General features: G+C 41.1%; 2 long non-coding RNA genes across 4 annotated transcripts in view; both read right to left on the bottom strand.

Moving 5' to 3' along the window:
• The window catches only part of LOC308458357, a 489707-nt gene that overhangs the window by 349567 nt on the left and 118642 nt on the right, over positions 1–21498 (bottom strand). The window lies entirely within an intron of this gene.
• Positions 13385–17470, bottom strand: LOC308458422. The gene is made up of 3 exons (XR_013977391.1): positions 15698–17470; positions 14850–14966; positions 13385–13612 (listed from the first exon to the last, which is right to left on the bottom strand). It is a non-coding gene; the product is annotated as an uncharacterized lncRNA (long non-coding RNA).

The following is a 21498-nucleotide window of genomic DNA, read 5'->3' as shown; positions in this document are numbered from 1 at the left end:
TTGAATAGGGTTACTTACTGAATGTTTTTTCAAAGAAATATTTATATTTTTAGTTTGATCTGTGAGCCACCTTGGGTCCTGCAATGGGATAAAGGTAGGTGTGTCTCTCTCTGTGTGTGTAATACCACACCCAACAATTAAACAGCTGAACATCTCTCAAGAGCACTTAGGAACCAGGACTGCTATTTCTCATAGCTCCAGAGTCAACACTTTGGTGTTAGAAAGACTTTCCAAATTTGCATAGCAGACAGCTGAGTCCAGCTGTCAAATTCTAAAATGAATGCATTTTCCAAGTGAGATTGAACGTAATCATTGTTAGTATCTGCTTTAATGTACATCCTCATTCGTATGCATTTTTTCTCCTAAGGGGATTCACACAGCGGGCAGGATTAATATATTTGCTAAGTTTCTATACAGAGAGCTCGCTTTCTACTGCAATCTTCCTTTTCGTAGGACAATTTGTGGGACTCCATGATATGCTGCTTGCGCTGTTTGCACTCAGATGACTGGAGACTGAATTTCTATTATGCAAGTGCCTTGGAAACCTTGTGGTTTTCAATAAAGATTGTTCTCTCACAGCACAGCAGATTTGTTATCCTTTAGATCATTTTAGGCAGGTTTAGCTTTGAATGGACATGGCAGGATCTGACAATATAAAAAAGTATCAGGAGGAAAAGCATGTAGAGCTAGATGATGAACAAGTCACCCTACAGAGCCCAGGAAAGAAACAAAATGGTTGTGCATTATTGTAAACAAAAGAGTTCAGCTATATTTTCAGTGTATATTTTAAGAATATTTGCTTGTCTTGTCCACCAGCCCAAAGATTTCACAAACTTTCTGGCTTGTTAAGCAATGATGGCAAATAGGATTGCTCATTTGAACAAAAATCCACAAGCCAGATATTTTGTGAAATCTTTGGGCTGGTTAACAGGGCAAGCTGCAGAACTTGTATCTCACACATGCACTACCTCTTGCTGAGAAGCCCAGATTTATGTATGTGCTGCTTGTGTGCAAATCCTGCATGTGAGCAGGCAACTACTGCCCCTTCATTGCTAAACCCTGCATACACAGCTATCCCTGTCTGGGAGCATCCATGAGTATGGGAGACTCCTCCCTGACAGAATTGGCCATCCAACTTTTGCAGAGTGATGGGGATAAGTGGCATGGAAGGTGTGTTAAGTATAATTGGTTTGGCACAAAAATGGGAAAATACCTGAGTAGTAATTAAGGTTTAAAATAGAAAATGGCTAAATGTGTTTGGCTAATATGGGATTTTTCCACAGTAGTTTTCTAAGGGACTCTGAGCTCTTGCCGAGTTGATAATTAACTAGTTGTTGTTTCCTGCTAGCTATCACGTGAATATAGGGTTGTCATATTTCAAGAGGTAAAAAAAAAGTTGTTAAGCTTTTTTAGTCCAATTGTCCAATAGCTCCACCACTGAGCCAGAGCCAGAGCCAGAGCCAGAGCCAGCGCTGCCAGAGCCCAAGTCACCAGAGTGTAAGCCCAAGGCTGGGTCAACCGCACCCAGAGCCACGCAAACAAAATTTAAACCCAAAATCCAGGATATTTGTTTTAAAATGTAAAACCCCGGATGGGCATGTAGGATCCCGAAAGGAGGACATGTCTGGGAATTCCCAGACATATGGTAACCGTACGTGAATGAGTAACCTTAGATCATGTGACAAAGGTATTTGCTTGCACATCTCCATTTTGAAGAGAGTTGTCTTTGAGTCTTAGTCTTTTATCCCAAGACTGTGGAGCGAGGATGTAAATGAAACTCTCAAGGAAAACAGCTCCAGGCAAAATGGTTGCAGTTAGAGAGATACCTTTGCTTATAGGTCTGTTTGGATTATTACATATTTTATAAGATGCTGAGCCTTTGCTGGACAGTACAAGATGTCATATGTATGTTTTTTATGTATGTTTCATATTTTAATTCTGTTTTAAAGAAAGTTTTGTAAGTAAAACGGAATAATATTGGGTCTGGACAATGCTTTATTTCCAAAAGGAGTCAGTTCTTATGCTTCAAGTCATTTCAAACTGCACAAAATTAATATCCACAATAGGGTTGAACTTAGCACTTTCATCCTCACTTGTCCTGCTCATTTATGTGATTTACATGGAAGCAAAACACCCAAATATGGCTACAGGTTGGTTTTTCAAGTGAAAGAGAATCTATCAAAGACAAGTTGGATCTGTCAAGAGTTCCCTGAGAACTGTACAGTGGTCAGAATGTTAGACTATGTAGGACTACGGTTCAAATCCTCATTTTTCCATAAAACATCCAGGGTGACCTTGCTGCAGTTCATCTCACTCAGCCTAAGCTGTCATTGGTTCTTCTGAAAACTGCACTGTTTAGACAAGCCTTCACAATATGATTCCCAGCCCCCGTTAAAACAACTAAAATTTATTGTTGGTTTAATTATGATTTATAGATATTTATATTTTGGTTTTATTACATTTTGTAAGCCACTTTGTTATGTTTTATGAATGAGCAAATAATACATTTTCAAAAGCTTCTCAAAGGCCATCTTAAAATGCAAATAACCAACGTACAAGAACAGGTCCCAGCTATCTCTTTTGAACAAGAATAAATTTATTAACAGTCAAAAGTGGGGGCCAGCCCCCCAGTCTAACATGGTAACTCAACAGTGATATTCTTGTTTTAAAATGAATAATTCTGTGTTCTAAAATATGTACTGCTCAAGTTAATGATGCTGAGCCAGACACTCAGATATTTAATTTATTTTACTGTTGGTTTAATTATCTTTGAAATGTTTTCAGTTGTTTTTATTCATAATTGTAATATTTATTGTAAACTGCTTAGATGTTTTACTGCAATCAAGTGGCAGATACACCTTATGAAATAAAATAAGCTAATAAAATGTTTATAAATCTGCATTTTGGACTTGCACATTGTTTTCTCTATTTGATCTGGGCCTCTAGAACTGCTCAGGTACAAAACTGCTATCCTCTCCCTGTCGCCTCTCCCCACCTGTTTACAATCTGCCTTACAGTGAAGCAAATTTGCTTTGATAGTTCATTGTCTTGAATTTGCAATGACCTGCTAGCAGGAATGCCGAAACAGTGAGGAAATTATGGGAATAATTTGACAGCAGGTAATCAAAACCATCCTCCAATTGTTTCATCCTGTTTTTTAAAAAAGGGATGCAACCTCCAAAGACCAGCCTGCGAGCCTTTGCCCTCCTAGTTGTGCAAAAAAATATGGTAATATTAAAATCCTATTGATGCTCAAAGGCATTTTATCAACTGCAGAAATTAAGAGTCAGATGCAGAGGATGTTTTCCTATTTAGGGGGACTCCTGCTTGTTTGAATAGGTTTCATGTGGTGACTCTTTTGAAGCCAAGAACTTCAAAGAAGATTGCTGACTTCCAGTGGGATAAGCACTTAATACAAGAGTGGGAAGGTGAAATTATTACTATGCAGTCAAGCTAGACTTATCGTTTCTTCTAAGCAAAGCAAGCAGAATCTTTTCCTGCTATGTCCCACAGTTCTACAAGGGTGGCAACAAGAGTCAACAAGATGTCTGCGAAAGGTGCGATGGAGTGGAACAAAAAACCTGAATAAAAGTTTTACAGTATTTATCAATTCTGTGTACCCACTATTCATTTAAGAGGACAAATCCCATCATTCCCAGCAAGAAGCAGTCAGAAAATATGAGCAAAGAACACTATTCCACACTTGATACATATGCCACTCTGAACAGTCACATCGCATAGGACTTCACCACTCATTTGCTGGTCCTTAAAAAAAACACAGAAAAAAAGAATTTATCTGCCCCTCCCACAGCTGCTCTTCACTGATTTTTTTTCTGTCTTCAGACATTTTAATTTAGTCTACTTAGTTTGATTCTTCAAGAAAGTGAAAGGAGCCTATCAAAACAAAATAGAACCACCTGTTAAGGGTTTTTTGTTTAAAAAATATAGGCATTTAGGCCCCCGGTCTGTACACAGATGGATTTCACCCTATTGGGGATCATAGCTTGTTAATCTGCTGCAAAGCTCTGTTTGGTGGGAAATGATTCGTTGCCAGTGAGGACCATTCTGCATGTGTGTAAAAATGTAAAGAAAAATGAAATATGTTTTAAAGCAAGGTATATTTTTAGGTATTAACATACCTTTTAAAGAAAAGAAAGAAAACCTCTTCAGGATACAGGCCTATACACAAGTACCTGCCAATAACTCCCATTAAATTCAGTAGGCTTACTTCTGAGTAGACAGCAGATAGGAGGATACTGTTAAAATGCTAATTATTGGACTTTTCATTAGCATAGCCATTCTTCTATGGAAAAACAATGGTGTTAACTGTTTGTTTCATAGAATCATAGAATCATAGAGTTGGAAGAGACCACAAGGGCCATCGAGTCCAACCCCCTGCCAAGCAGGAAACACCATCAGAGCACTCCTGACATATGGTTGTCAAGCCTCTGCTTAAAGACCTCCAAAGAAGGAGACTCCACCACACTCCTTGGCAGCAAATTCCACTGTCGAACAGCTCTTACTGTCAGGAAGTTCTTCCTAATGTTTAGGTGGAATCTTCTTTCTTGTAGTTTGGATCCATTGCTCCGTGTCTGCTTCTCTGGAGCAGCAGAAAACAACCTTTCTCCCTCCTCTATGTGACATCCTTTTATATATTTGAACATGGCTATCATATCTCCCCTTAACCTCCTCTTCTCCAGGCTAAACATGCCCAGCTCTCTTAGCCGTTCCTCATAAGGCATCGTTTCCAGGCCTTTGACCATTTTGGTTGCCCTCCTCTGGACACGTTCCAGTTTGTCAGTGTCCTTCTTGAACTGTGGTGCCCAGAACTGGACACAGTACTCCAAGTGAGGTCTGACCAGAGCAGAATACAGTGGCACTATTACTTCCCTTGATCTAGATGCTATACTCCTATTGATGCAGCCCAGAATTGCATTGGCTTTTTTAGCTGCCGCGTCACACTGTTGGCTCATGTCAAGTTTGTGGTCAACCAAGACTCCTAGATCCTTTTCACATGTACTGCTCTCAAGCCAGGTGTCACCCATCTTGTATTTGTGCCTCTCATTTTTTTTGCCCAAGTGCAATACTTTACATTTCTCCCTGTTAAAATTCATCTTGTTTGTTTTGGCCCAGTTCTCTAATCTGTCAAGGTCGTTTTGAAGTATGATCCTGTCCTCTGGGGTGTTAGCCACCCCTCCCAATTTGGTGTCATCTGCAAATTTGATCAGGATGCCCTTGAGTCCATCATCCAAGTCGTTGATAAAGATGTTGAATAAGACCGGGCCCAAGACAGAACCCTGTGGCACCCCACTAGTCACTCTTCTCCAGGATGAAGAGGAACCATTGATGAGCACCCTTTGGGTTCGGTCAGTCAGCCAGTTACAAATCCACTGAGTGGTAGCATAGTCAAGACCGCATTTTACCAGCTTCTTTACAAGAATATCATGGGGCACCTTGTCAAATGCCTTGCTGAAATCAAGGTAGGCTACATCCACTGCGTTCCCTTCATCTACCATCTGTCAAAAAAATGAGATCAGGTTAGTCTGACATGACTTATTTTTCAGAAATCCATGCTGACTATTGGTGATCACAGCATTCCTTTCTAGGTGCTCACAGACTGTTTGCTTAATGATCTGCTCCAGAATCTTCCCTGGTATTGATGTCAGACTGACTGGGCGGTAATTATTTGGGTCCTCTCTTTTCCCCTTTTTGAAAATAGAGACAACATTTGCCCTCCTCCAGTCTGCCGGGACTTCGCCTGTTCTCCAGGAATTCTCAAAGATGACTGCCAGTGGTTCTGAGATCACATCTGCCAGTTCTTTTAATACTCTTGGATGCAGTTCATCTGGCCCTGGAGACTTGAATACATCTAAACTAGCCAAGTATTCTTGTACTATCTCCTTAGTTATTCTGGGCTGTGTTTCCTCTGCTGAATCATTTGCTCCAAATTCTTCAGGTCGGGCATTGTTTTCTTTATCGGAGAAGACCGAGGCAAAGAAGGCATTGAGGAGTTCAGCTCTTTCTGTGTCCCCTGTTTGCATTTCACCATCTTCTCCTCTGAGTGACCCCACTGTTTCTTTGTTCTTCCTTTTGCTACGGACATACCCATAAAAGCCTTTTTTGTTGCTTTTAACCTCTCTAGCAAGCCTGAGTTCATTCTGTGCTTTAGCTTTTCTGACTTTGTGTCTACACGTGCTGGCTATTTGTTTGAATTCCTCTTTGGTGGTTTCCCCCCTTTTCCATTTTTTGTACACATCCTTTTTTAATCTTAACTCAGTTAAAAGTTCTTTAGATAGCCACCCTGGCTTCTTTAGGCACCTTCCATGTTTCTGTCTCATTGGTATTGCCTGACGTTGTGCTTTTAGTATCTCCCTCTTAACAAACTCCCAGCCATCATGAACTCCCTTTCCTTTTAGTATTACTGTCCATGGGATCTCACCCAGCACTTCCCTAAGTTTTATGAAGTCAGCTTTCTTAAAGTCAAGAAATTGAGTCCTAGTATGCTTGGCTGCTCCTCAAACTACAGTTGATATTTTACATCATAGATGTATTTCATACTTCTAGATTAAGATGCAACAAGTCGCCGCCAAGGCTTCAGTAGACTTAATGAGTCACTTCTATGAGCTCCATTAGGTAAGTAAGCTTGAGAGACCTTGCTACACACCACTACCAGATGGAATGTAACTGTATACTGGCTTAAGCGCAAATATGATGGTACAAGACCTCTACATGTCTACTCAAAAGTAATTTCCATTTAATTAAATGGAGCTTACTCTGAGGTAAATGGGTATGTTATGGTATGGTGCTGCAGCCTTAGTTGGTTTCTGGATTACAATGTCCAGTCTAAATTTTTAGGTGGGTTAACTAGAGATGGGGGCAGAAATTTGATTCAGGTGAATTTGAAGGCAAACTTGCCTATTTCTCACTTTCCAAGTCCAATGTGGATTTCCCTCTTTGGAAACCTGCCTGGACTTCAGATATCACCTTATTTGTATCTGCCCACTTTAATTGTTGAATGATTCTGTGTACATTGCGGCAGCCTTTGGCTATGTGCAATAAAACTGACTGACTGACACTTTCCAAGTCAATGCACAGACGTAAACACAACCATCCTTCAAAATTTGCATTTATCCGAATTTTGCCAAGTACTATCGACAAAAATGCATATACTAAAGTGTGCGCATAAATGCATATATTCAGGAAAGCTGCTTATAAAATGTGTATAGTAGGAGAGAGTTGCACAAAAATGCTGACCAATTTTCATTAGACCTTTTAAAAAATCACAGACTTCTGTGGCAACACGGCGTACTGATGACAGGAAAAATGAAGGAAAAACAAAAACAAAAAACAAGAGAGAAACCAAAATTGACAAATTCACTGCAAGAGGTGAACGTAGCCAGTTTTTATGTCCTGGAGACAGACCAGGGTGAAGCCAGGCTTCAGTCAGGTCCACTGCCAACACACTGCCTTCATGCATCGACACGATTGGCCGGTTCAAATTCAAAGCTATAAGTGTCCCGTCACTCCCCGTGGACCGGCTGAAGCTGATGACAAACAGACAGTTGCATGGGAAGCTTCAGACCCCCCAGGCCCCAGGCCATAACCACCATTGCCACTTGAGAATGGTATGTGGTCTTTATGGCCACAGAATGAAGTAAAAATCAGCAGGCAGATTCTGTAAAGTAAGGCCCACGCAAGCACAGGCAGGCAGGAGGCAAGGATAACAGGGAGAAGAAAACATAGATGACTGAAAAAAGGAGCTAAGGGCTTTCTGGAGTGGAGGCAAACAGGTTGTACTATGCAGTTATAAACCTAAATGACATCCCCTGATTTGGGGTGAGAAAGATGTGGGGCACTTTTGGGAGCAGCTTTGAGGCTGAGGGGTGGGGCTACAGAGAGCAGGAGGAGCTTGCTCAGGGCTTCATTGGACTAGATTAGGAGATCTCACAGGGCAGAACCAGCCTGAAGGCTGGCACTTGCCATCCTCTTCCTAGGGAATTAAAGGTCTGAGAAGCTCAACTATTCACATGTGTATGGTGGTTTAAATATGTAAGGCCAATGCACTGCCTTACAAATTCTGGAAGTTTTCTGTGGAAAAGGAGACTGCATTTCCAGTATTCATAATCAAGATTTGTCTCTATTCAGACCGTGCCAATCACGGGTAAATGTAAAACTAATTGACAAACTACTTAAGTACGCACCGAAGGTTTAAGCTCATTTAGCTCCATTTACCTAAGAAGAACTAAATCAGATTAAATGCAAGTACTTCTGCCGAAAAGGGCTTGAAATAGTAGGTTGCTCGTATTTTAAACCTTAACGTAATATAAGAAAATAGCATAAGGCGCTTTCTCAAAGAAATGCTGCGATTAAAAATAGTTACAAAGCAGAAAATGGGAGAATACATATGAAGTATCATTCACAGCTAATGAGTTAAAAAGATACCACAGTGCATTTATAAATCACTATACAGTACCATGTAGTTTATTTAAATTTGCTGTGCCTCATTATAACTGATCTATGCACCTTTTGGTCCGAGTTGATTAGGAATGCTGTAGCTCAGAATAGCTTTTAATTCAGCGAAACATGGTCTGACCTTTACCATAATCCTGTGTGAAGCACACTATAGTTTAGACATTAATAATGATGCTACCTCTTCTTTATACTCATAAGATGCTCCTTAAAAAATTTTGTGTTATTAGTTAACATGCACAAGACAATTTATCAAAACCAAATTATCCTTCTGTGTATAACTACAGTACTTAATTCCAAGTTCTTCATCTCTCATAACTATTACCCACTCTTTAAAAATGCTAAAAACTAAAATATAATAGTGCTGTGCTAGAGTAATAAGTCACAGATACATACTTACCAGCTCCCTATGGATTTCCACCGTATGCGATTAAGAGACGTGTGCAACATGATGAACGTATTACAAGCTCAAGCATCTCTTGTGTGTGACCTTTGTCTTCATATTTAAGTATAACATTTCCTTAAACCACCTTCTGGTAACTCTGCCAGCTAACTAATGATTCCTTCTATTCTAAGTCACATTAAGCCTCAAATTCTGAGCTGAAGATGGGAAAAAAGGAAGCCACGCACTAAATGACTGTTGCATTGGTTTGCTGAAAGCAGACTCAAAACTAAAAACATCGTGTTGTGGGTTAGATTGAAGCAAGAGACATCTCTGCAGATCTGACTTTGAACACAAGACCATTCTTAATCATTTTTATTGGGTTTATATCATCTTCCAGAGATGGAGCAATTTACCAGATCCAGAGCATATTGACCATGCGTACTCAAGATGGGGAATCTGTGGCTCTCTAGATATTGTTGGACTTCAACTCACAACTGTCTTAGTCAGCATGGCCAATAGTCAGGGATGGTGAGAGCTGTAATTCAACATCTGGAAGGCCACATGTTCCCCTTTCTTGAAGTAGACTGCAGAAAGAAAATCAGAGTTCCCAGGAAACATTCAAGTAACAGCTTATAGTCAAAAATATATTCAAAAATATATTCTTAAACCACTGGAGCAGGATGGGGGGGGCGGTAAAAAGAGAATTATGTGAATTTCATTGCATTCTTCAAGTGTTATTTTTCATCTCATTCCTACTTAACAAATTACCTTTTGTTGTGTTTGTACTGTATGTCCCACTTGCTCAAAAAATATTTGTGGCTAAATACTTCCATGGCCAACTGCTCTAAGGCACCAGCACCTTGAAATGTTGCCTTTCTGTCATCATGACTAGAACATACATTTACCCAGTCTATGAGAGGGTAGTTGAAGTCAATAATAATAATAATAATAATAATAATAATAATAATAATAATTTATTATTTATACCCCGCCCATCTGGCTGGGTTTCCCCAGCCACTCTGGGCAGCTTCCAACTGAATATTAAAAACAGTACAGCATCAGACATTAAAAACTTCCCTAAAAAGGGCTGCCTTCAGTTGTCTTTTAAAAGTAAAATAGTTGTTTATTGCTTTGACATCTGCTGGGAGGGCGTTCCACAGGGCGGGTGCCACTACCGAGAAGGCCCTCTGCCTGGTTCCCTGCAACCTTACTTCTCGCAATGAGGGAACCGCCAGAAGGCCCTCGGTGCTGGATCTCAGTGTCCGGGCTGAATGATGGGGGTGGAGACGCTTCTTCAGGTATACAGGACCAAGGCCGTTTAGGGCTTTAAAGGTCAGCACCAACACTTTGAATTGTGCTCGGAAACGTACTGGGAGCCAATGCAGATCTCTCAGAACCGGTGTTATGTGGTCCCGGCGGCCACTCCCAGTCACCAGTCTAGCTGCCGCATTCTGGATTAATTGCAGTTTCCGGGTCACCTTCAAAGGTAGCCCCACGTAGTCCAAGTGGGAGATAACTAGAGCATGCACCACTCTGGCAAGACAGTCCGCGGGCAGGTAGGGTCTTAGCCTGCGTACCAGGTGGAGCTGGTAGACTTCTGCCCTGGACACAGAATTAACCTGTGCCTCCATGGACAGCTATGAGTCCAAAATTACTCCCAGGCTGCGCACCTGGTCCTTCAGGGGCACAGTTACCCCATTCAGGACCAGGGAATCCCCCACACCCGCCCATCCCCTGTCCCCCAAAAACAGTACTTCTGTCTTGTCAGGATTCAACCTCAATCTGTTAGCCGCCATCCATCCTCCAACAGCCTCCAGGCACTCACACAGGACCTTCACCGCCTTCACTGGTTCTGATTTAAAGGAGAGGTAGAGCTGGGTGTCATCTGCATACTGATGAACACCCAGCCCAAACCCCCTGATGATCTCTCCCAGCGGCTTCATATAGATATTAAAAAGCATGGAGGAGAGGACGGAACCCTGAGGCACCCCACAAGGGAGAGCCCAGGGGTCTGAACACTCATCCCCCCCACCACTTTCTCGACACGGCCCAGGAGAAAGGAGCGGAACCACCGTATAACAGTGCCCCCAGCTCCCAGCCCCTCTAGACAGTCCAGAAGGATGTTTATTACATTATTATAGCATTGCCTACTTTTATGCCTCTTTGATTTTGTTCTCCATCTCAAATCAATCCTGGACATTTTGGTCAGGGGTTAATAGTACATCCTAGTACAAATTTACTCTTGGGGCCCAGTATTGTCACCCACAGCAATTCTGTGGAGGAAGCTTCCCCTCTTGGGATTTCTAGCTTGCATAAATCTGTGTCCTTTTTTGGACTTAAGTCACGCCACCACCAGTATGCCCTTATCTGGTCTTTCCTACAAAGCTAGTATCCCAAGATATCTGCGTCCCACTGGTTCTTTCAATTCCACATATCAATGTTTTCTCTTAAAACCAAGTTTTCCAGCTTACTCGTCTTGGCTCAGGAGCTTATAGTCTGAGCATATGGACAGCTATACAGGCTGTGTGTCTCCAAATGTCTCTGGCCATGTGCATGTTACTGTTTGGTCTCTTTGAATTACTATCACGTCCCTCTGCACTTTCATTGCCAAGATCTACACTTTTCCCATTTAAACCATCACAAACATTTCACTGTCATCTCTTAGGGACAATTTGCCCTGAGCTGGTCCTCCTCAGCTATTATTGAACAATCAGCTTAAATGTTGCTCTGCCACCACGCTTAAGTATCAAGCAGTCTGGTTCCATCCCAGTTCAAATAAAGCACCTTCCTCCTCCCCAAACATTCCTCAGTGCCTAATAAATTCAAACCCCTTGTTCCAACACCACCATCTTGTCAATGCATTGAGGCTCCTCTGCTTTGCCTGCTTAGCTGGCCCTGCCCATGGAATGGGTAGCATTTCAAATAAAGTTATCTTGAAGGTTTTGGTTTTCAGCCTCCTTCAATAAGCAAAAATTGCCTCCACTCTTCCAGTAACGGGACTCAGGAGTACCTTCTATGAGCAAAACTCTACTCATAGGATCTTAGGATCTGAACTAAAGCAGCATCTCAGGCTTGGCAGCCAAGTACTAGTCCATTCATGAAATGCAGACTCAACATGCATTGTCCACTGCCATTAATCTGCTCCTTGTATGTGAATTTCAACGTCCATACAGAGCTCAACTATCCAGAACAGCATCAATCTCAGGATGAAGTTTCTGAACCAGTCCTCAGAAACCTGTCATTTAAGTTATTTGAAAACTGCAAAATGTTTTTAGTTTTGGGCAAAAGGGCTAAACCCAAAATATAGGCCAATCCTACATCAATTAGGATTTTGTGTGACGTTAAGTGTGAGCTACTCATGACCAGCATGGCCAGATGGAGATATGCAAAAAGTATTAAATCGAAACAAGTCCAGCAGAATGCAAGCCGCGTATTATACAAAACCCCATATTTTGGTTTTTAAATATTTTGCAATAGTGTAATTTAATACACCCCACTTTTAAATGCATCAGAGGAAGGAAAATGCCTGAGACCAAGCACTACTTGGTGGGAGCTCTTATTTCCCCTTAAGTGAGAAACTGCAGAGACCACAATGCAATGGCAAAAGCAGCTTAAACATTCTTACATTAAATTCTTAGAAAGATCCTCTCCAGCTTCTCCTTTGCACACAATCAATGGATTACTTAACACAAAAGGTCAGTTACCAGCTCCTTCTTTCCTTTTCAGGCTTCTTAAATGAGCCTCAAGATGGTACAGAAATATTTAACCAACGATCTCCTGAGTTTGGGAATTGTGTGTTTAGTGAAGAAAAAAGAAAAAAAGGGAAGAAAAAGCTATAACCTTTTACTGAGTATATACAGCACTCGTGATGAGGAGAGCTGAATTTTCTACAAGGAGTAGGTTTACAGAGAGACGGCAGAAAGGAGCAGCCTCCTTTATTGCTCTTTGATTGAGAAAGATAAAATATTTCAGTATTCATAGATATTTCAAAGTACTTACTGTTTGGAAACTTGCCTGAATGCTTCATGATTAAAAACAAGGGGTTGGATCCTGAGATCATGTGAGTAGTGTACAACTTACAGAAAAAGATTTTTCCCCGTCACCCCCAAAATGGAAATGGGAAAAGCTCCTGAATATCTGCTCTTCTTCTGGAGGGTTGGGGTTAGAGAAGGGGGAGAAACTCACTTTGGTTTGTGTTTTAATGCAGGCTGTTTAATTCATAGTGATATGCAAACGAAAATATGGTTATCTGCAGTTCTCTGACTTTTGCAATGCAGTTCTCCTACCATAAAATGTATCCACTGGGGAAAGTGTACACTTAAAAAAGGTGTGTAACTGGTGAAAATAACATTTTAAATGCAATAATTTGTAACGTAAGACACATATGAAAATGTGCATGTCAGGAGAAATGCACCTTACATTGCTGGCAAAATTTTGAGAGGATTTTAAAAAAATAAATAAATTGCAAACTGTTGCAGAAAGGGGGCAAACTGAAGTAAAGATAGGAAAAATTAGAAACTGAGAGCAAACAAAATTGACAGATCCACCCACCCCTCCTAAATATGGCAGAAGAGAGGGTGGAAACATTTATAATCTGTTTCATTTGCCCCTCCTTCAGGTTCTTCTGGTCAAAACTGCCAGGCAAATTAGATACTGAAGCTTCATGGTCCAGCTGTGAAGGAAAGGAGGAAGGATGCAGAAGGAAGGGGTGTGTTGGCAGGAGGTAAACTTCCTCTGTTTCTTCTGCTCCCGGCCCATCTGGTTTGAGGAACGGAAAGGAGTAGTTCACTGGTGACACGAGCTTAGAGAAGCACAAAACTACCTAAGGCATGCTTAGTCTATTCACAGGAAGAATAAAGTTACATCTCACCCCAGGGAGCTTCTACTTGGGATTGCCAGAAAGGTAGCTAAGTGTTAGACTAACAGGCATTCAGTTCAAATAGAACTAGATTTATCTTAATGTTCTTTGTCTTGATTTGTATGATGTTCACTGAGGTTAACATAACTTAATGGATTCTATCATTATCATCATCACCATCATTTCTATACTGCCCTTCATCCAAAGATCATAGAGCAGTTTACAATAAAAAAACACAACAATACATAACATAATAAGGCCTGGGAGAAGAGAAATGCTTTTGCCAGATGACTAATAATAATAATAATAATAATAATAATAATTTTATTATTTGTACCCCACCCATTTGACTGGGTTTCCTAAGCCACTCTGATAGATATGTAATGAATGTGCCAGGCAAGGCTCCCTAGGGAGAGCATTCCACAAGCAGGGAGCCACTGCAGAAAAGGCCTATTCTCATGTTGCTGCACAGAAGTGTCCTATATCTGGGAAGGAGAAAGGAATCAAATGGCAAAAGCATTGTTCAAAGTAAATAGTTCTCAGTTGTTGACAGGTAGCATATGCACTACTTTGAAAGACGCTTTCACTGAATAGTACGGGTTACATATGCTTCAGGTTACATACGCTTCAGGTTACAGACTCTGCGAACCCAGAAATAGTACCTCAGGTTAAGAACTTTGCTTCAGGATGAGAACAGAAATCGTGCTCTGGTGGCGCAGCAGCAGGAGGCCCCATTAGCTAAAGTAGTGCTTCAGGTTAAGAACAGTTTCAGGTTAAGAATGGACCTCTGGAACGAATTAAGTACTTAACCCGAGGTACCACTGTATAGCAGACAAGTTTTGCAGCAGTAACAAACAGGCTTGGTCAACTCCTATCTGGCTAGTTTCCAGAGCTTGCACTTAATTTTAGCCTTAATGTTAAAATATTGCCTAATCAATGCTGTGGTGCAGCTACCTAAATCTCTCCCTGGCCACTACCATTTCCATATTCCTACGTGCTAGCATTCCCATTAGTCCCTGAACTGCCATTTTGCACTTGTGTCTTAGTGCTCTCCAGGCCATAATGGGCAGTGGCTGCTGATCTCAAATCCATTCCTCCTCGCCCCCACCCCCAAAGGCAAGGGAACTCAGTTCCCACCTTGTCACAAATTGTCTTGCCTGTTATCTGTCCTTCCTTGCCTGCCATCCATTCGACTCTGTTGTTTCTTTCTTATTTTTATTGCAAAATCCGCAATTATAATTAACTCTGTTGTTTCTGAGTTAGAAAAAGACACACATAAAGGGACATCCTGAGTGGCAAGGGCAATTCCAACCAAAATGCGGCCCCCCAACCAAAACCTGGTAAAATCATAATAACTTTTTAATTTTTTTTTGTTTTTATTATTTATTATACTTAATTCAAAAGTTACAATACAGTTTAGTCCACTGCCATAATATTACAGAATGATCCCTCTAGTCCTCAGTCCCACGTCACTGTCATGCTGGCTTGCCAAATACCCTCAACAGGAACCGAACCACCAATCCGGTTGGCTAGACATTTTCAATCAATATATCAATAACTGTGTGACTGCAGTAAGGTAAAGGTAAAGGTACCCCTGCCCGTACGGGCCAGTCGTGTCCGACTCTAGGGTTGCGTGCTCATCTCACTCAAGAGGCCGGGAGCCGGCGCCGTCTGAAGACACTTCCGGGTCACGTGGCCAGCGTGACGAAGCTGCAGCTGGCGAGCCAGCACCACCGCAGCACACGGAAACGCCGTTTAACTTCCCGCTATAAAGCGGTACCTATTTATCTACTTGCACTTAGGGGTGCTTTCGAACTGCTAGGTGGGCAGGAGCTGGGACCGAAAGACGGGAGCTCACCCCGCCGCGGGGATTTGAACCGCTGACCATGCGATCAGCAAGTCCTAGGCACTGTGGTTTTACCCCCATGCCACCCGCGTCCCGTGTGACTGCAGTGGAAGATGTTAAATTTATTCAACTACTTCACCTTAATCTATCAATCAATCTGAGAAAGGTTTTTCTTTATACGCAAAATTTGCTTATGTTCAACAAATGGACACAAAGCATGTAAAGGACCTGAAAGTACTAGCAGAAGAGGAGGGGGAAAGAAGACAATTCTTTGGTTCTGGTGTTGCTGATGTCACAAACCTCTCAGCTGCTGATGTACTGTCAGCTGACTTCACAATGTTTGGCCCCAGGAGGAGGTGGTCAATACTTTAAAATGCCAATTTCTTCTCAAGGAGCGACAACCTTCTGATAGGCAAGGCTTCTTTGTAAAATTATTTAAATCCTGACTTTTGCCCTTAACAAGGGCCTCCAAGGCAGCTTACAGCTAACATAACAACTCATCAAATAACAACTGAGAATATGGAGAAGAAACGCTAAATTTTCAGCCTGAGACACAGGAGCCAGCACATTCAAACAACAACAGCTACAGCAGGAGAGAGGTTGGTTCTCAGGTGGCTCTGCAGTCCACAGTTATTAAAAAGTCCACTTTTAGAAACCTAGGAAGCTGCCTTATCCTGTCAGACCATTATCTAGCTCCGTGTGACAGACCCTGACTTTCAGGATTTTAGACAGAGGTTTCTCTCAGTCCAACCTGCAGGCGCCAGAGAATGAACCTGGACCTTCTACATGCAAAGCAGGTGTGCAATCCTTCATCTCTTCCCTCTGATGTTGAATACGGAGGACTGGAAAATTCAGACATGGAAACAGTCCTTCGAACATCTTGGCTCCTTACCCTTTGGGGCTTTGCGGGCAATAACCCACACTTTGAAACGCAGCCACAAAAGAACTAGAAGCCAGCGCAAGATGCTCACACAAGTTGTATTTGGAAACCTAACTTGTTTACCCTATGGAGAAAACTCAAAGGATTAATCTCTGTGGCATTGCCAGCCCTCCTTTTGAGCAAAGAGCCTTAAAATCAGAAAGAAGAAGTGGGAGGGAGACTGAGAAGGGAGCCATCGAGGCTATAACAGTCTAATTATTCACTGGTACACATTTAATGAAACATGACTCCGTTTTTCTATCTAGCAGCCTCCTACAATACTGTCTTTCCAGTGCTTTAGTTTGTATAGCTTCTTTAATGAGGAAATGAAGATAGAGGATAAGTTAAGAAGTTAAAGGAAGGAATGGTTGCTTTTATGTTGGGAGAAAATCATTGCTGCTCTGGGAATACTCTAGTGTATAACTTGAAAAATGCTAGTGAACGCCTCTGTTTTATATTTCGGCAAAGCGCTTACCAGTGGATATTGCAACGCGCACATCTTTAAAGAACTACAGGGGCAAATTTATCATCGTCTTAGGGCATGTGAATGACAACAGAATGTTTGTTATTAAGACTTCATCTACTCCTGCTGCTTATTCTTTTTCTAAAGTCATAATCCTCTGTACATGATGTGGTGGTTAACTGCTGTGGAGATGATTGTCAGAATCTGCTGATTATATCTTCAGGTAGGGAATACGAAAAGAAGAGCCAATAGGATTTAAAAATTATACCATGACAAAAATACATATTATAGCACTGTGGTGCCTCTGTATATCTGATTGCAGAGACTTCCCTGCCCTGTTTACTTGTGCTTTGCACCTACCTAGAATAATTCCATTATTTGCAAAGGCACCACCCCATTTATTTGACTGCAGATTGCCAAGGAAAATAGTTCTCTTATCCATTTGCAGAATGTAGAACTATATAGTATCAATATCCATGGTAGTTCTGGTTAAAATAGCCATGATATTTTAAAGTCTATTAACCATCCTGCTGGCATGAATACATTTTAGTTTGTAATGGCAGACAGCTGTACTTCAGTTTTGAAGAAGAATGTATTGCTCACTTTTCTTAATGGATAACATGAGGTAAACCAATATAAACTAACTGAGACTTTCTCCTGCAAAATTTTCCTCTATGGGGCATATCAGGTTGGATTTAAAGCTGAAGTTAATGAGTGCAATATCGTAAGTAGGCCTGCAACTTATGCAGGGGGTTGTGTTCTGTGCCTAAAGCTAGAATTGCATAGTCAAAACCCATTGGGTTCAATGGCGAGTGAGATTGACAAAGGCATTTTCCCCAGAACCCCGCACACTTTTGGGCCACCTTTTTATTTTTTTGCCACGATCGTAAAACTGAATGACTACAAGTTAAATGTGCACAAGTTGCAGGCTTACTGTACCTCTAATCAATGCAGCCCAAATGGACAGGGATGCATCAGTTCGCATTGGTTCCCCAATAGTGTTGTCAGATCCCCAGGGCTGACCTGAAGTATCCAGGTTTTCCCAACCCCTCCAAGATAGCAGAGGAGGATTTGAATCTCCAGATGGGAAAGAGGGCCTTAAAAAGAAATGGCATCATCAGGGACTGCCCCTAGATTTCAAGGTTGGGCCCTGATAAGCAGCCAGAATCTGTTTACTTGTTGACTGTAGCATCAAGTGATGACTTCCAAGTATGAACAGGCCACCAAAGATTAATCTTTATGGATAGAACTTCTACATACTGCACTGTTAACTCTAGTTTTCAATGCAGACATGTCACACATATGCCTGAACATAATGATGTGTTACATAAGCAAGAGATAAATTGTAAAGTACATGCATGTTTTGTTGCCTCCATGTGGTGAGCATGAACATGTCTGTGAAGGGCACTTCTTTTCTCCCAGAACCTTCTGGCACTTTTATGGGTAGTAGATGTGGCACAAAACTGTTTAGACAGGCATGTAGGAAGTTTCCCTTTGGGCCCTTAAAACTTTCATCACTTTCTTTACTTCCTTTTCCCTCCTCCTGGGTTTCTTGGAAATGCTAGTTCTCAGCATCAGCAACTTGACCAGCCATTTGTCCACTCGTGGCTATCTGCCAAATGAGCATCATTAATTCTGCAAGCTCAGGGGTGCAGAGTTCAGATCTACTGCACCTAAAATGGAAAATTAATCACCCACGTGCCGTAGAACCCATATTAAAGCTTTAGCAAGATTGGTTTGGTGATGTGATGCAGGCAAATTGTTCTGGTTTAAACTTAATGGTTTCTGATCAGAACCATTCACGTGTAATATGCATATGCAAACCATCTAATGGGCAGTATGTATTCTTTTTAAACCTCCAGATGATCAAATGCCTTTTAGTCGTACTCCATCCACTTCTATCTTCCTAGCTAATGTAAACCTTCGTTCTCAAAGTCAGGAGTGTAAAGCTTTTCTTTAAGGCAGGAAACCTGTTCTCTGGCACCATGTTTACTATGTTTATTGATCTGAGAGTTAATAGAGCAGTAATCAATATACACATAAAATACAAGCCCTTTGAAACCCTCATATTCCTGTAATCGGGGTAAAAATATTTCATCCCCATTTATGGCTAAATTTTAGCTCTTTTGGAGTTTCTGAACCTACACAGTTTAAAACACACACACACACACACACACACACAAAATAATAATAAAAAAATGAAGTGCTTAAGGTGGCCTATAACAATTGAAGCAAGTGCTAGTACCTAACATCGAAGGCTAAACAGGGTAAAGAGAGCAGGGAAAGTTAAGAGCAAAAATATTAAAAAGCTTTTCATAAGCTTCTTTGGACTGCAGAACTGACCAGTGCTTGGCCAGACAAGATCAGGGACTGCACAGCTTCTCCCTTACCACACAAACTTTGCGAGCTGTTTGGGTTTGCCAGCAGTTCTCTTGAAAATACCTCTGAGGGGATATTTGCTTAGATCTTATTAGTGACTGGTATCAACAGCTTCGGCAACAATAGGTGGGCTTTTAAGGGAACAGGATGCAATGCAACCAACATTATAATTCTCAGTGATGGGGAAAGACATGATTTTTATTATTTTCTAATAACAACAGACTCATTTCAAAACTGAGTGAGGGGAGTTGGCTCATAGGGTAGCCTTATGACCAGAATTTCCTGGACATATCCAAAATACTGTAGTTGGCAGCAGTGTCCGGGTGGGAATTGTTTAAAAAATGTCTGAAAAAATCCAGACGTATGTCCTTTTTTTGTGACTTTGCCCCCACACCCCATCTCTTGGCAACCCTACTATATCTAAACAGTTTTAGTCATTCGTGTAGCAAAAGTGTTTGCCACTTTTATAACAGTACAGCATTTGGCACTAATGAATAGCATGATTACTTATTTGCAAGCACAATGCAGGAGGAGAGGAATTTCTTTTTCTTTCTGGATTTGCTTGCTAATGCATTGGTATTAAGTGATCACATTTTGAAATGCCGTATGTCTGAATGCCAGTTGATTATTTTTGAACCCCTCTTCCCCCTCCCAAAGAAATCTGTTCCTAAACAAAATGATCCAGTTCTATGTTTTGAAAGAAACTATTTACCGTTTCATCAGTTAAGTGTTTGCATCATGCTTTATAAATGTAATGGCTGCCTATTGCCTATATTGTCTTGGTCCAGGCTGACAACAAAAGGATAAATACAGCAGGTCCCTCTGGTTATACCATGAACATGACACATGTCATCCTGTGATAAATTGGCTCTGTGTCTGTTCAATTTCAAATCCAAAGCTCTGGAGGCAGAGGTGTTAGGAAGCAGGCATAATTCTGGCGAGCAGAGGCCTCAGATGCACAAAATTAGCGTGCATGGAGCAGATAACAGAGAGCAGGAGCGAGACAGAAAGGAAGTTTGCACAGGTTTGACGACTTCCTGGGGTTTAGGTGGTATTGGCAGATGTTAGGTGTGAAAAAACATCTGTAAGCACGATAATGAATGTTACCAGAATTTGAAGTGACAACTGTATCAAGCACAAATGCTACCTTGTCTCTGCATTTGCATACCAATTAAATAAAAAAACCACAAATATTGGATTCCAGAATTTGTTTGACAAATAATCTGCTGGGTTTACTCAGTACATCTGGGTCAGGCTTTTTGGCTGCTTGACAGCTGCCGTATCAAAGGAGAATTTAAGCAAAAATATGTATCCAGATTGCTACCAAGTGCTCCACTTTAAATAGACATTAGAGATGGGTCAAATTGGCTAAGAAACATGTGTGGGATCTTTAACCATGGGGCTCCCAGGCTCTTGATATTACTTGTTTTGCTTTGCATAGCTGACATGGCTGGCTCCAAGGTTTCACTCTCAATCTCTTGGATTAGGATAATGAGGGTACGAGTTTGCCTCAGAATGGCAATGTTAAATTGTTATGGCAGAACTTTTTTGGTGCCATTCTTAAACCCCCTTCAATTAGAAAAAGGAAAATGTTATAAGATTTTATTTATAAAAAAAATCTTGTACGAAATACAATGTATCTAGTTTTACTTGGAATGCTCATATATTTATTTATGTCTGTTATAAAGAGTGTGGGGCTAGAACTCACAAAACCTAGGTTCACAACCCTACTCAGCCAACAAAACTCATAGGACAAGCTTTGGGCCAGTCAATTATCTCTCATCTCAACCTACTTCACAGGGTTGTTGTGAGGATGATATTTGGGCAGGGGAGAGAGAACTATGGATGTTGCCCTGAGCTCAGTCAGGATGGAATATAAATAGTAATAAATATGATACATAATAATAATAAAAAAATGAATCCCTGAAGTAGGGACCCATACCATAAACACTGATCATAAGGTAGACATAAATGGTAATAATAAAAAAGAATACTTGCACGCTTTCTCTTTGTAGATATTTATACACATCCTTATAGCATTCTCTGTGTGGTTTACAAGTCAAAATCAAAACCATAAAGTACAAAAATGCAACATGAAAATAAAATCCAAGAGTACAGCCACTAATAGAATAAAAGTTCAAAAATGTATTTAAGACAAAACAAAAAAACTTTGCCTGGC

The sequence above is a fragment of the Podarcis pityusensis genome (assembly GCF_964106645.2).
Source record: "Podarcis pityusensis genome assembly, chromosome: 11".
Lineage (NCBI taxonomy): Eukaryota > Metazoa > Chordata > Lepidosauria > Squamata > Lacertidae > Podarcis > Podarcis pityusensis.
Note: the sequence above shows the minus strand (reverse complement) of the source record. Positions and strands in the feature narration are given on the sequence as shown.